Source organism: Anomaloglossus baeobatrachus, unplaced genomic scaffold, assembly GCF_048569485.1.
Source record: "Anomaloglossus baeobatrachus isolate aAnoBae1 unplaced genomic scaffold, aAnoBae1.hap1 Scaffold_2721, whole genome shotgun sequence".
NCBI classification, from domain to species: domain Eukaryota; kingdom Metazoa; phylum Chordata; class Amphibia; order Anura; family Aromobatidae; genus Anomaloglossus; species Anomaloglossus baeobatrachus.
The window spans coordinates 20,976-38,108 of NW_027442225.1; the positions used below are offsets into that span (position 1 = coordinate 20,976).

The 17,133-nt window shown below is 59.7% G+C and overlaps 1 protein-coding gene across 3 annotated transcripts in view; it reads left to right on the forward strand.

Moving 5' to 3' along the window:
- The first annotated feature begins 432 nt into the window (after positions 1–432).
- The window catches only part of LOC142265219 (uncharacterized), a 109,844-nt gene continuing 93,143 nt past the window's right edge, over positions 433–17,133 (forward strand). For all 3 annotated transcript variants that reach the window (XM_075332272.1, XM_075332273.1, XM_075332274.1), the window contains exon 1: positions 433–585. The gene's annotated coding sequence lies outside the window, so the exon portion shown is untranslated. The remainder of the gene's footprint in view (positions 586–17,133) is intronic.

Consider the following 17,133-nt stretch of genomic DNA (forward strand, 5'->3'; position numbering starts at 1 on the left):
CTTCTCCACCTCAGGGTCAGGATCCGTCCGCTCCGCCCCGCCCACAGTTCTGCCCCGCCCACAGCTCTGCCCCGCCCACAGCTCCGCCCCGCCCACAGCTCTGCACAGTCCTATCCCGCCCACAGCTCGTCCCAGCCCGAGTACTGCCCCGCCCACAGTTCTGCCCCGCCCACAGCTCCGCCCCGCCCACAGCTCTGCACAGTCCTATCCCGCCCACAGCTCGTCCCAGCCCGAGTACTGCCCCGCCCACAGCTCTGCCCCGCCCACAGCTCTGCCCCGCCCACAGCTCTGCACAGTCCTATCCCGCCCACAGCTCTCCCCGCCCACAGCTCTGCACAGCCCGAGCAGTGCTCCGCCCACAGCTATGCCCCGCCGTTTCCGGTGACGTCATCCCCTCAGGAAATCAGCTCCAGACTCTCCAGCGCATGGGCATTAGAGCAGTGTTAGAGGAGGAGGAAGCGGAGAGCGGAGGAGCCGGAGTCCGAGCCCTCAGCACAAGAGGCGGCCCCCGCTGCCTGCCCCGGGAAACCCCGCACATCCCCTCCGCTACATCCCAGCAGAAGAAGCGGCCTCATTGCTGCAGCTGTGAGTGTCCCCGGCTCCTCTGTGCAGGGGCAGCGCGGGCTGTAGAGACGGGGACTCCTCTGTGACCTGTGGGGGGAGCGCGGCCATCACTGAGGGGTCCCGGAGTGTGTGTGACCTGTGGGGGGTCATCACTGAGGGGTCCCGGAGTGTGTGTGACCTGTGGGGGGAGCGCGGCCATCACTGAGGGGTCCCGGAGTGTGTGTGACCTGTGGGGGGTCATCACTGAGGGGTCCCGGAGTGTGTGTGACCTGTGGGGGGCCATCACTGAGGGGTCCCGGAGTGTGTGTGACCTGTGGGGGGTCATCACTGAGGGGTCCCGGAGTGTGTGTGACCTGTGGGGGGTCATCACTGAGGGGTCCCGGAGTGTGTGTGACCTGTGGGGGGTCATCACTGAGGGGTCCCGGAGTGTGTGTGACCTGTGGGGGGGTCATCACTGAGGGGTCCCGGAGTGTGTGTGACCTGTGGGGGGGGCCATCACTGAGGGGTCCCGGAGTGTGTGTGACCTGTGGGGGGTCATCACTGAGGGGTCCCGGAGTGTGTGTGACCTGTGGGGGGTCATCACTGAGGGGTCCCGGAGTGTGTGTGACCTGTGGGGGGCCATCACTGAGGGGTCCCGGAGTGTGTGTGACCTGTGGGGGGCCATCACTGAGGGGTCCCGGAGTGTGTCTGACACTCCTGAGAAATGCAGTGTGTGCTCACAGGGACTCTATTGATTGATCTGTCCTCTATTTATCCTTCTATCTATCAATAATATTATTTATTCATTTATGTAGCGCTATTAATTCTACAGCGCCTTACATACATTGTGAGTCCCAATGGGGACAGTGTTGCCAATCTAGAGTCCCTATCTGTATGTCTTTGGAGTGTGGGAGGAAACCAGAGAACCCTGGGGAGACCCACGCAAACACAGGGAGAACATACAATCTCCTTGCAGATGGTGTCCTTGGTGGGATTTGAACCCAGGACCCCAGCGCTGCAAGACTGCAGTGCTAACCACTGTGCCGCCTTATCTACCCCTCTATCTATCGACCCACCCCTCTATCTATCAACCCACCCCCTCTATCTATCGACCCACCCCCTCTATCTATCGACCCACCCCCTCTATCTATCGACCCACCCCCTCTATCTATCGACCCACCCCCTCTATCTATCGACCCACCCCCTCTATCTATCGACCCACCCCCTCTATCTATCGACCCACCCCCTCTATCTATCGACCCACCCCCTCTATCTATCGACCCACCCCCTCTATCTATCGACCCACCCCCTCTATCTATCGACCCACCCCCTCTATCTATCGACCCACCCCCTCTATCTATCGACCCACCCCCTCTATCTATCGACCCACCCCCTCTATCTATCGACCCACCCCCTCTATCTATCGACCCACCCCCTCTATCTATCGACCCACCCCCTCTATCTATCGACCCACCCCCTCTATCTATCGACCCACCCCCTCTATCTATCGACCCACCCCCTCTATCTATCGACCCACCCCCTCTATCTATCGACCCACCCCCTCTATCTATCGACCCACCCCCTCTATCTATCGACCCACCCCCTCTATCTATCGACCCACCCCCTCTATCTATCGACCCACCCCCTCTATCTATCGACCCACCCCCTCTATCTATCGACCCACCCCCTCTATCTATCGACCCACCCCCTCTATCTATCGACCCACCCCCTCTATCTATCGACCCACCCCCTCTATCTATCGACCCACCCCCTCTATCTATCGACCCACCCCCTCTATCTATCGACCCACCCCCTCTATCTATCGACCCACCCCCTCTATCTATCGACCCACCCCCTCTATCTATCGACCCACCCCCTCTATCTATCGACCCACCCCCTCTATCTATCGACCCACCCCCTCTATCTATCGACCCACCCCCTCTATCTATCGACCCACCCCCTCTATCTATCGACCCACCCCCTCTATCTATCGACCCACCCCCTCTATCTATCGACCCACCCCCTCTATCTATCGACCCACCCCCTCTATCTATCGACCCACCCCCTCTATCTATCGACCCACCCCCTCTATCTATCGACCCACCCCCTCTATCTATCGACCCACCCCCTCTATCTATCGACCCACCCCCTCTATCTATCGACCCACCCCCTCTATCTATCGACCCACCCCCTCTATCTATCGACCCACCCCCTCTATCTATCGACCCACCCCCTCTATCTATCGACCCACCCCCTCTATCTATCGACCCACCCCCTCTATCTATCGACCCACCCCCTCTATCTATCGACCCACCCCCTCTATCTATCGACCCACCCCCTCTATCTATCGACCCACCCCCTCTATCTATCGACCCACCCCCTCTATCTATCGACCCACCCCCTCTATCTATCGACCCACCCCCTCTATCTATCGACCCACCCCCTCTATCTATCGACCCACCCCCTCTATCTATCGACCCACCCCCTCTATCTATCGACCCACCCCCTCTATCTATCGACCCACCCCCTCTATCTATCGACCCACCCCCTCTATCTATCGACCCACCCCCTCTATCTATCGACCCACCCCCTCTATCTATCGACCCACCCCCTCTATCTATCGACCCACCCCCTCTATCTATCGACCCACCCCCTCTATCTATCGACCCACCCCCTCTATCTATCGACCCACCCCCTCTATCTATCGACCCACCCCCTCTATCTATCGACCCACCCCCTCTATCTATCGACCCACCCCCTCTATCTATCGACCCACCCCCTCTATCTATCGACCCACCCCCTCTATCTATCGACCCACCCCCTCTATCTATCGACCCACCCCCTCTATCTATCGACCCACCCCCTCTATCTATCGACCCACCCCCTCTATCTATCGACCCACCCCCTCTATCTATCGACCCACCCCCTCTATCTATCGACCCACCCCCTCTATCTATCGACCCACCCCCTCTATCTATCGACCCACCCCCTCTATCTATCGACCCACCCCCTCTATCTATCGACCCACCCCCTCTATCTATCGACCCACCCCCTCTATCTATCGACCCACCCCCTCTATCTATCGACCCACCCCCTCTATCTATCGACCCACCCCCTCTATCTATCGACCCACCCCCTCTATCTATCGACCCACCCCCTCTATCTATCGACCCACCCCCTCTATCTATCGACCCACCCCCTCTATCTATCGACCCACCCCCTCTATCTATCGACCCACCCCCTCTATCTATCGACCCACCCCCTCTATCTATCGACCCACCCCCTCTATCTATCGACCCACCCCCTCTATCTATCGACCCACCCCCTCTATCTATCGACCCACCCCCTCTATCTATCGACCCACCCCCTCTATCTATCGACCCACCCCCTCTATCTATCGACCCACCCCCTCTATCTATCGACCCACCCCCTCTATCTATCGACCCACCCCCTCTATCTATCGACCCACCCCCTCTATCTATCGACCCACCCCCTCTATCTATCGACCCACCCCCTCTATCTATCGACCCACCCCCTCTATCTATCGACCCACCCCCTCTATCTATCGACCCACCCCCTCTATCTATCGACCCACCCCCTCTATCTATCGACCCACCCCCTCTATCTATCGACCCACCCCCTCTATCTATCGACCCACCCCCTCTATCTATCGACCCACCCCCTCTATCTATCGACCCACCCCCTCTATCTATCGACCCACCCCCTCTATCTATCGACCCACCCCCTCTATCTATCGACCCCGCACTACACATGGGGGAGAGAGAGAGCGACAGACCCCGCACTACACATGAGGGAGAGAGAGAGCGACAGACCCCGCACTACACATGAGGGAGAGAGAGCGACAGACCCCGCACTACACATGAGGGAGAGAGAGCGACAGACCCCGCACTACACATGAGGGGGAGAGAGCGACAGACCCCGCACTACACATGGGGGAGAGAGAGCGACAGACCCCGCACTACACATGGGGGAGAGAGAGCGACAGACCCCGCACTACACATGAGGGAGAGAGAGCGACAGACTCCGCACTACACATGGAGGAGAGAGAGCGACAGACCCCGCACTACACATGGGGGAGAGAGAGCGACAGACCCCGCACTACACATGAGGGAGAGAGAGCGACAGACCCCGCACTACACATGAGGGAGAGAGAGAGCGCGACAGACCCCGCACTACACATGAGGGAGAGAGAGAGCGACAGACCCCGCACTACACATGAGGGAGAGAGAGAGCGCGACAGACCCCGCACTACACATGGGGGAGAGAGAGCGACAGACCCCGCACTACTCTCTCTCCCCCATGTGTACTGCGGCGTCTGTTGCTCTCTCTCTCCCCCATGTGAGCGACAGACCCCGCACTACACATGAGGGAGAGAGAGAGCGACAGACCCCGCACTACACATGAGGGAGAGAGAGAGTGACAGACCCCGCACTACACATGAGGGAGAGAGAGAGTGACAGACCCCGCACTACACATGAGGGAGAGAGAGCGACAGACCCCGCACTACACATGAGGGAGAGAGAGCGACAGACCCCACACTACACATGGGGGAGAGAGAGCGACAGACCCCGCACTACACATGGGGGAGAGAGAGCGACAGATCCCTGCCCTACACATGGGGGAGAGAGCGACAGACCCCGCACTACACATGAGGGAGAGAGAGAGTGACAGACCCCGCACTACACATGAGGGAGAGAGAGAGCGACAGACCCCGCACTACACATGAGGGAGAGAGAGAGACAGACCCCGCACTACTCTCTCTCCCCCATGTGTAGTGCAGGGTCTGTCGCTCTCTCTTCCCCATGTGTACTGCGGCGTCTGTTGCTCTCTCTCTCCCCCATGTGAGCGACAGACCCCGCACTACACATGAGAGAGAGCGACAGACCCCGCACTACACATGGGGGAGAGAGAGCGACAGACCCCGCACTACACATGGGGGAGAGAGAGCGACAGACCCCGCACTACACATGGGGGAGAGAGAGCGACAGACCCCGCACTACACATGGGGGAGAGAGAGAGCGGCAGACCCCGCACTACACATGGGGGAGAGAGAGCGACAGACCCCGCACTACACATGGGGGAGAGAGAGCGACAGATCCCTGCCCTACACATGGGGGAGAGAGAGCGACAGACCCCGCACTACACATGAGGGAGAGAGAGACAGACCCCGCACTACACATGAGGGAGAGAGAGAGCGACAGACCCCGCACTACACATGAGGGAGAGAGAGAGCGACAGACCCCGCACTACACATGAGGGAGAGAGAGAGCGACAGACCCCGCACTATACATGAGGGAGAGAGAGAGCGACAGACCCCGCACTACAGATGGGGGAGAGAGCGACAGACCCCGCACTACACATGAGGGAGAGAGAGAGCGACAGACCCCGGATTACACATGAGGGAGAGAGAGAGAGCGACAGACCCCGCACTACACATGAGGGAGAGAGAGAGAGCGACTGACCCCGCACTACACATGAGGGAGAGAGAGAGCGACTGACCCCGCACTACACATGAGGGAGAGAGAGAGCGACTGACCCCGCACTACACATGAGGGAGAGAGAGAGCGACAGACCCCGCACTACACATGAGGGAGAGAGAGAGCGACAGACCCCGCACTACACATGAGGGAGAGAGAGAGAGCGACAGACCCCGCACTACACATGAGGGAGAGAGAGAGCGACTGACCCCGCACTACACATGAGGGAGAGAGAGAGCGACAGACCCCGCACTACACATGAGGGAGAGAGAGAGCGACAGACCCCGCACTACACATGGGGGAGAGAGAGCGACAGACCCCGCACTACACATGAGAGAGAGAGCGACAGACCCCGCACTACACATGAGGGAGAGAGAGAGCGACAGACCCCGCACTACACATGAGGGAGAGAGAGCGACAGACCCCGCACTACACATGAGGGAGAGAGAGCGACAGACCCCGCACTACACATGAGGGAGAGAGAGAGCGACAGACCCCGCACTACACATGAGGGAGAGAGAGAGCGACAGACCCCGCACTACACATGAGGGAGAGAGAGAGCGACTGACCCCGCACTACACATGAGGGAGAGAGAGAGCGACAGACCCCGCACTACACATGAGGGAGAGAGCGCGACAGACCCCGCACTACACATGGGGGAGAGAGAGCGACAGACCCCGCTCTACTCTCTCTCCACCATGTGTAGTGCAGGGTCTGTCGCTCTCTCTCCCCCATGTGTACTGCGGCGTCTGTTGCTCTCTCTCTCCCCCATGTGAGCGACAGACCCCGCACTACACTTGAGGGAGAGAGAGCGACAGACCCCGCACTACACATGGGGGAGAGAGAGCGACAGACCCCGCACTACACATGGGGGAGAGAGAGCGACAGACCCCGCACTACACATGGGGGAGAGAGAGCGACAGACCCCGCACTACACATGGGGGAGAGAGAGCGACAGACCCCGCACTACACATGGGGGAAAGAGAGCGACAGACCCCGCACTACACATGGGGGAGAGAGAGCGACAGACCCCGCACTACACATGGGGGAGAGAGAGCGACAGACCCCGCACTACACATGGGGGAGAGAGAGCGACAGACCCCGCACTACACATGGGGGAGAGAGAGCGACAGACCCCGCACTACACATGGGGGAGAGAGAGCGACAGACCCCGCACTACACATGGGGGGAAGAGAGCGACAGACCCCGCACTACACATGGGGGGAAGAGAGCAACAGACCCCGCACTTCACATGGGGGGGAGAGAGCGCGACAGACCCCGCACTACACATGGGGGGGAGAGAGCGCGACAGACCCCGCACTACACATGGGGGGGAGAGAGCGCGACAGACCCCGCACTACACATGGGGGAGAGAGAGCGCGACAGACCCCGCACTACACATGGGGGAGAGAGAGCGACAGATCCCTGCCCTACACATGGGGGAGAGAGAGCGACAGACCCCGCACTACACATGAGGGAGAGAGAGACAGACCCCGCACTACACATGAGGGAGAGAGAGAGCGACAGACCCCGCACTACACATGAGGGAGAGAGAGAGCGACAGACCCCGCACTACACATGAGGGAGAGAGAGAGCGACAGACCCCGCACTATACATGAGGGAGAGAGAGAGCGACAGACCCCGCACTACAGATGGGGGAGAGAGCGACAGACCCCGCACTACACATGAGGGAGAGAGAGAGCGACAGACCCCGGATTACACATGAGGGAGAGAGAGAGAGCGACAGACCCCGCACTACACATGAGGGAGAGAGAGAGAGCGACTGACCCCGCACTACACATGAGGGAGAGAGAGAGCGACTGACCCCACACTACACATGAGGGAGAGAGAGAGCGACTGACCCCGCACTACACATGAGGGAGAGAGAGAGCGACAGACCCCGCACTACACATGAGGGAGAGAGAGAGAGCGACAGACCCCGCACTACACATGAGGGAGAGAGAGAGCGACTGACCCCGCACTACACATGAGGGAGAGAGAGAGCGACAGACCCCGCACTACACATGAGGGAGAGAGAGAGCGACAGACCCCGCACTACACATGGGGGAGAGAGAGCGACAGACCCCGCACTACACATGAGGGAGAGAGAGAGCGACTGACCCCGCACTACACATGAGGGAGAGAGAGAGCGACAGACCCCGCACTACACATGAGGGAGAGAGAGCGACAGACCCCGCACTACACATGAGGGAGAGAGAGCGACAGACCCCGCACTACACATGAGGGAGAGAGCGACAGACCCCGCACTACACATGAGGGAGAGAGAGAGCGACTGACCCCGCACTACACATGAGGGAGAGAGAGAGCGACAGACCCCGCACTACACATGAGGGAGAGAGAGCGACAGACCCCGCACTACACATGAGAGAGAGCGCGACAGACCCCGCACTACACATGGGGAAAAGAGAGCGACAGACCCCGCTCTACTCTCTCTCCACCATGTGTAGTGCAGGGTCTGTCGCTCTCTCTCCCCCATGTGTACTGCGGCGTCTGTTGCTCTCTCTCTCCCCCATGTGAGCGACAGACCCCGCACTACACTTGAGGGAGAGAGAGCGACAGACCCCGCACTACACATGGGGGAGAGAGAGCGACAGACCCCGCACTACACATGGGGGAGAGAGAGCGACAGACCCCGCACTACACATGGGGGAAAGAGAGCGACAGACCCCGCACTACACATGGGGGAGAGAGAGCGACAGACCCCGCACTACACATAGGGGAGAGAGAGCGACAGACCCCGCACTACACATGGGGGAGAGAGAGCGACAGACCCCGCACTACACATGAGGGAGAGAGAGAGCGACAGACCCCGCACTACACATGAGGGAGAGAGAGCGACAGACCCCGCACTACACATGGGGGAAAGAGAGCGACAGACCCCGCACTACACATGGGGGAGAGAGAGCGACAGACCCCGCACTACACATGGGGGAGAGAGAGCGACAGACCCCGCACTACACATGGGGGAGAGAGAGCGACAGACCCCGCACTACACATGGGGGAGAGAGAGCGACAGACCCCGCACTACACATGGGGGAGAGAGAGCGACAGACCCCGCACTACACATGGGGGAGAGAGAGCGACAGACCCCGCACTACACATGGGGGAGAGAGAGCGACAGACCCCGCACTACACATGGGGGAGAGAGAGCGACAGACCCCGCACTACACATGGGGGGAAGAGAGCGACAGACCCCGCACTACACATGGGGGGAAGAGAGCGACAGACCCCGCACTACACATGGGGGGAAGAGAGCAACAGACCCCGCACTTCACATGGGGGGGAGAGAGCGCGACAGACCCCGCACTACACATGGGGGGGAGAGAGCGCGACAGACCCCGCACTACACATGGGGGGGAGAGAGCGCGACAGACCCCGCACTACACATGGGGGAGAGAGAGCGCGACAGACCCCGCACTACACATGGGGGAGAGAGAGCGCGACAGACCCCGCATTACACATGGGGGAGAGAGAGCGCGACAGACCCCGCACTACACATGGGGGGAGAGAGAGCGCGACAGACCCCGCACTACACATGGGGGAGAGAGAGCGCGACAGACCCCGCACTACACATGGGGGAGAGAGAGCGCGACAGACCCCGCACTACACATGGGGGAGAGCGCGACAGACCCCGCACTACACATGGGGGAGAGCGCGACAGACCCCGCACTACACATGGGGGAGAGAGCGACAGACCCCGCACTACACATGAGGGAGAGAGAGAGCGACAGACCCCGCACTACACATGAGGGAGAGAGAGAGCGACAGACCCCGCACTACACATGAGGGAGAGAGAGAGCGCGACAGACCCCGCACTATACATGAGGGAGAGAGAGAGCGACAGACCCCACACTACACATGGGGGAGAGAGAGCGACAGACCCCGCACTACAGATGGAGGAGAGAGCGACAGACCCCGCACTACACATGAGGGAGAGAGAGAGCGACAGACCCCGCACTACACATGAGGGAGAGAGAGAGAGCGACAGACCCCGCACTACACATGAGGGAGAGAGAGAGCGACTGACCCCGCATTACACATGAGGGAGAGAGAGAGCGACAGACCCCGCACTACACATGAGGGAGAGAGAGAGCGACAGACCCCGCACTACACATGGGGGAGAGAGAGCGACAGACCCCGCACTACACATGGGGGAGAGAGAGCGACAGACCCCGCACTACACATGGGGGAGAGAGAGCGACAGACCCCGCACTACACATGGGGGAGAGAGAGCGACAGACCCCGCACTACACATGGGGGAGAGAGAGCGACAGACCCCGCACTACACATGGGGGAGAGAGAGCGATAGGCACCGCACAACCACATGGGGGAGAGAGAGCGACAGACCCCGCACTACACATGGGGGAGAGAGAGAGCGACAGACCCCGCACTACACACGAGGGAGAGAGCGACAGACCCCGCACTACACATGAGGGAGAGAGCGACAGACCCCGCACTACACTTGGGGGGGAGAGAGCGACAGACCCCGCACTACACATGAGGGAGAGAGAGAACGACAGACCCTGCACTACACATGAGGGAGAGAGAGAGCGACAGACCCCGCACTACACATGAGGGGGAGAGCGACAGACCCCGCACTACACATGAGGGAGAGAGAGAGTGACAGACCCCGCACTATACATGAGGGAGAGAAAGAGCGACAGACCCCGCACTACACATGGGGGAGAGAGAGAGCGACAGACCCCGCACTACACATGGGGGAGAGAGAGCGACAGACCCCGCACTACACATGGGGGAGAGAGAGCGACAGACCCCACACTACACATGAGGGAGAGAGAGAGAGCAACAGACCCCGCACTACACATGAGGGAGAGAGAGCGACAGACCCCGCACTACACATGGAGGAGAGAGAGCGACAGACCCCGCACTACACATGGGGGAGAGAGAGAGCGACAGACCCCGCACTACACATGGAGGAGAGAGAGCGACAGACCCCGCACTACACATGGGGGAGAGAGAGCGACAGACCCCGCACTACACATGGGGGAGAGAGAGCGACAGACCCCGCACTACACATGGGGGAGAGAGAGCGACAGATCCCTGCCCTACACATGGGGGAGAGAGAGCGACAGACCCCGCACTACACATGAGGGAGAGAGAGACAGACCCCGCACTACACATGAGGGAGAGAGAGAGCGACAGACCCCGCACTACACATGAGGGAGAGAGAGAGCGACAGACCCCGCACTACACATGAGGGAGAGAGAGAGCGACAGACCCCGCACTACACATGGGGGAGAGAGAGCGACAGACCCCGCACTACACATGGGGGAGAGAGAGCGACAGACCCCGCACTACACATGGGGGAGAGTGAGCGACAGACCCCCGCACTACACATGGGGGAGAGTGAGCGACAGACCCCGCACTACACATGGGGGAGAGTGAGCGACAGACCCCGCACTACACATGGGGGAGAGTGAGCGACAGACCCCGCACTACACATGGGGGAGAGAGAGCGACAGACCCCGCACTACACATGGGGGAGAGAGAGCGACAGACCCCGCACTACACATGAGGGAGAGAGAGACCCCGCACTACACATGGGGGAGAGAGAGAGAGCAACAGACCCCGCACTACACATGGGGGAGAGAGAGAGCGACAGACCCCGCACTACACATGAGGGAGAGAGAGAGCGACTGACCCCGCACTACACATGAGGGAGAGAGAGAGCGCGACTGACCCCGCACTACACATGAGGGAGAGAGAGAGCGCGACAGACCCCGCACTACACATGGGGGAGAGAGAGAGCGCGACAGACCCCGCACTACACATGGGGGAGAGAGAGCGACAGACCCCGCACTTCTCTCTCTCCCCCATGTGTAGTGCAGGGTCTGTCGCTCTCTCTCCCCCATGTGTAGTGCGGCGTCTGTTGCTCTCTCTCTCCCCCATGTGAGCGACAGACCCCGCACTACACTTGAGGGAGAGAGAGCGACAGACCCCGCACTACACATGGGGGAGAGAGAGCGACACCCCGCACTACACAGGGGGGAGAGAGAGCGACAGACCCCGCACTACACATGGGGGAGAGAGAGCGACAGACCCCGCACTACACATGGGGGAGAGAGAGCGACAGACCCCGCACTACACATGGGAGAGAGAGAGCGACAGACCCCGCACTACACATGGGGGAGAGAGAGCGACAGACCCCGCACTACACATGGGGGAGAGAGAGCGACAGACCCCGCACTACACATGGGGGAGAGAGAGCGACAGACCCCGCACTACACATGGGGGAGAGAGAGCGACAGACCCCGCACTACACATGGGGGAGAGAGAGCGACAGACCCCGCACTACACATGGGGGGGGAGAGAGCGCGACAGACCCCGCACTACACATGGGGGGGAGAGAGCGCGACAGACCCCGCACTACACATGGGGGGGAGAGAGCGCGACAGACCCCGCACTACACATGGGGGGGAGAGAGCGCGACAGACCCCGCACTACACATGGGGGGAGAGAGCGCGACAGACCCCGCACTACACATGGGGGAGAGAGAGCGCGACAGACCCCGCACCACACATGGGGGAGAGAGAGCGCGACAGACCCCGCACCACACATGGGGGAGAGAGAGCGCGACAGACCCCGCACTACACATGGGGGAGAGAGAGCGCGACAGACCCCGCACTACCGCACTACACATGGGGGAGAGAGAGCGCGACAGACCCCGCACTACACATGGGGGAGAGAGAGCGCGACAGACCCCGCCCTACACATGGGGGAGAGAGAGCGCGACAGACCCCGCCCTACACATGGGGGAGAGAGAGCGCGACAGACCCCGCCCTACACATGGGGGAGAGAGAGCGCGACAGACCCCGCCCTACACATGGGGGAGAGAGAGCGCGACAGACCCCGCCCTACACATGGGGGAGAGAGAGCGCGACAGACCCCGCCCTACACATGGGGGGAGAGAGAGCGCGACAGACCCCGCCCTACACATGGGGGGAGAGAGAGCGCGACAGACCCCGCCCTACACATGGGGGGAGAGAGAGCGCGACAGACCCCGCCCTACACATGGGGGGAGAGAGAGCGCGACAGACCCCGCCCTACACATGGGGGGAGAGAGAGCGACAGACCCCGCCCTACACATGGGGGGAGAGAGAGCGACAGACCCCGCCCTACACATGGGGGGAGAGAGAGCGACAGTCCCCGCCCTACACATGGGGGGAGAGAGAGCGACAGTCCCCGCCCTACACATGGGGGGAGAGAGAGCGACAGTCCCCGCCCTACACATGGGGGGAGAGAGAGCGACAGACCCCGCCCTACACATGGGGGGGGAGAGAGAGCGACAGACCCCGCCCTACACATGGGGGGGGAGAGAGAGCGACAGACCCCGCCCTACACATGGGGGGGGAGAGAGAGAGCGACAGACCCCGCCCTACACATGGGGGGGGGAGAGAGAGAGCGACAGACCCCGCCCTACACATGGGGGGGGAGAGAGAGAGCGACAGACCCCGCCCTACACATGGGGGGGAGAGCGCGCGACAGACCCCGCCCTACACATGGGGGAGAGAGCGCGCGACTGACCCTGCCCTACACATGGGGGAGAGAGCGCGCGACAGACCCCGCCCTACACATGGGGGGAGAGAGAGCGCGACAGACCCCGCACTACACATGGGGGAGAGAGAGCGCGACAGACCCCGCACTACACATGGGGGAGAGAGAGCGCGACAGACCCCGCACTACACATGGGGGAGAGAGAGCGCGACAGACCCCGCACTACACATGGGGGGGAGAGAGCGCGACAGACCCCGCACTACACATGGGGGGGAGAGAGCGCGACAGACCCCGCACTACACATGGGGGGAGAGAGCGCGACAGACCCCGTACTACACATGGGGGGGAGAGAGCGCGACAGACCCCGCACTACACATGGGGGGGAGAGAGCGCGACAGACCCCGCACTACACATGGGGGGGAGAGAGCGCGACAGACCCCGCACTACACATGGGGGGGAGAGAGCGCGACAGACCCCGCACCACACATGGGGGAGAGAGAGCGCGACAGACCCCGCACTACACATGGGGGAGAGAGAGCGCGACAGACCCCGCACTACACATGGGGGAGAGAGAGCGCGACAGACCCCGCACTACACATGGGGGAGAGAGAGCGCGACAGACCCCGCCCTACACATGGGGGAGAGAGAGCGCGACAGACCCCGCCCTACACATGGGGGAGAGAGAGCGCGACAGACCCCGCCCTACACATGGGGGGAGAGAGAGCGCGACAGACCCCGCCCTACACATGGGGGGAGAGAGAGCGCGACAGACCCCGCCCTACACATGGGGGGAGAGAGAGCGCGACAGACCCCGCCCTACACATGGGGGGAGAGAGAGCGCGACAGACCCCGCCCTACACATGGGGGAGAGAGAGCGACAGTCCCCGCCCTACACATGGGGGGAGAGAGCGACAGACCCCGCACTACACATGGGGGAGAGAGAGCGACAGACCCCGCACTACACATGGGGGAGAGAGAGCGACAGACCCCGCACTAGACATGGGGGGGAGAGAGCGACAGATTGTGCATGGGGGGGAGAGAGTGACAGATTGTGCATGGGGGGGAGAGAGCGACAGACCGCGCACTGTGCATGTGGGGGAGAGTGCGACAGACCGCGCACTGCGCATGGGGGGGGAGAGAGCGACAGACTGCGCATGGGGGGGAGAGAGCGACAGACCGCGCACTGCGCATGGGGGGGAGAGAGCGACAGACCGCGCACTGCGCATGGGGGGGAGAGAGAGAGCGACAGACCGCGCACTGCGCATGGGGGGGAGAGAGAGAGCGACAGACCGCGCACTGCGCATGGGGGGGAGAGAGAGAGCGACAGACCGCGCACTGCGCATGGGGGGGAGAGAGAGAGCGACAGACCGCGCACTGCGCATGGGGGGGAGAGAGAGAGCGACAGACCGCGCACTGCGCATGGGGGGGAGAGAGAGAGCGACAGACCGCGCACTGCGCATGGGGGGGAGAGAGAGAGCGACAGACCGCGCACTGCGCATGGGGGGGAGAGAGAGAGCGACAGACCGCGCACTGCGCATGGGGGGGAGAGAGCGAGCGACAGACCGCGCACTGCGCATGGGGAGAGGGAGAGCGCGACAGAGCCCCGCGCACTGCACATGGGGGGAGGAGAGCGCGACAGACCGCGCACTGCACATGGGGGGGGGGAGCGCGACAGACCGCGCACTGCACATGGGGGGGAGCACGACAGAGCCCGCGCACTGCACATGGGGGGGGGAGAGCGCGACAGAGCCCGCGCACTGCACATGGGGGGAGAGAGCGCGACAGAGCCCGCGCACTACACATGGGGGGTGGACAGACCCCGCGCTAATAATAATAATCTTTATTTCTATAGCGCCAACATATTCCGCAGCGCTTTACAACTCAGGAGGATCATATACAAACAAGTAACAGTTATAGAAAATACAATTTTTAGAGGGAAAAAGGACAACCCTGCTCGTGAAAGCTTACAATCTACAATGAGATGGGGGGAGAGGGGCAAGGTACAGGTGTTTATTTACAATAACAATCCAGCCGTCTCAAGCCTCAAGGAAATTGGGGATAGATAACGGCTTCCTGGACTAGTTGGCCAGAACCTTAAGATGCATTTGGGTGCCATGGAATTTGACGTGTGGTTATGTTGTGGAAGGACTATGTGAATTTAGTTTGGCTACGGAGTGTGAATAGGTCGCCCTAAAAAGCAGGGCTGTGCAGTCGGAGCTCATTTTGGTGGAGTCAAATACTCCGACTCCTAAAATACAGTCATATGTTAAAGTTTGGGCACCCCTATTAATGTTAACCTTTTTTCTTTATAACAAATTGGGTTTTTGCTATTTCAGTTTCATATATCTAATAACTGATGGACTGAGTAATATTTCTGGATTGAAATGAGGTTTATTGTACTAACAGAAAATGTGCAATCCGTATTTAAACAAAATTTGACAGGTGCAAAAGTATGGGCACCCGTATCAATTTCTTGATTTGAACACTCCTAACTACTTTTTACTGACATACTAAAGCACTAAATTGGTTTTGTAACCTCATTGAGCTTTGAACTTCATAGGCAGGTGTATCCAATCATGAGAAAAGGTATTTAAGGTGGCCACTTGCAAGTTGTTCTATTTGAATTTCCTATGAAGAGTGGCATCATGGGCTCCTCAAAAGAACTCTCAAATGATCTGAAAACAAAGATTTTTCAACATAGTTGTTCAGGGGAAGGATACAAATAGTTGTCTCAAAGATTTAAACTGTCAGTTTCCACTGTGAGGAACATAGTAAGGAAATGGAAGAACACAGGCACAGTTCTTGTTAAGCCCAGAAGTGGTAGGCCAAGAAAAATATCAGAAAAGCAGAGAAGAAGAATGGTGAGACCAGTCAAGGACAATCCACAGACCACCTCCTAAGACCTGCAGCTTCATCTTGCTGCAGATGGTGTCAATGTGCATCGGTCAACAATACAGCGCACGTTGCACAAGGAGAAGCTGTATGGGAGAGTGATGCGAAAGAAGCCATTTCTGCAAGCACGCCACAAACAGAGTCGCCTGAGGTATGCAAAAGCACATTGGACAAGCCAGTGACATTTTGGAAGAAGGTCCTGTGGACTGATGAAACAAAGGTTGAGTTGTTTGGTCATACAAAAAGGCGTTATGCATGGAGGCAAAAAAACACGGCATTCCAAGAAAAGCACTTGTTACCCACAGTAAAATTTGGTGCAATCCGCATTTAATCTAAATTTGACCGGTGCAAAAGTTTGGGCACCTCAACATAAAAGTGACATTAATATTTTGTAGATCCTCCTTTTGCAAAAATAACAGCCTCCAGTCGCTTCCTGTAGCTTTTAATGAGTTCCTGGATGAAGGTAGATTTGACCATTCCTGGTTACAAAACAATTCCAGTTGAGTTAAGTTTGATGGTCGTTGAGCATGGATAGCACGCTTCATATCATCCCACAGATGCTCAATGATATTCAGGTCTGGGGACTGGGATGGCCATTCCCGAGCAATGTAATTGTTCCTCTGCATGAATGCCTGAGTAGATTTGGAGTGGTGTTTTGGATCAT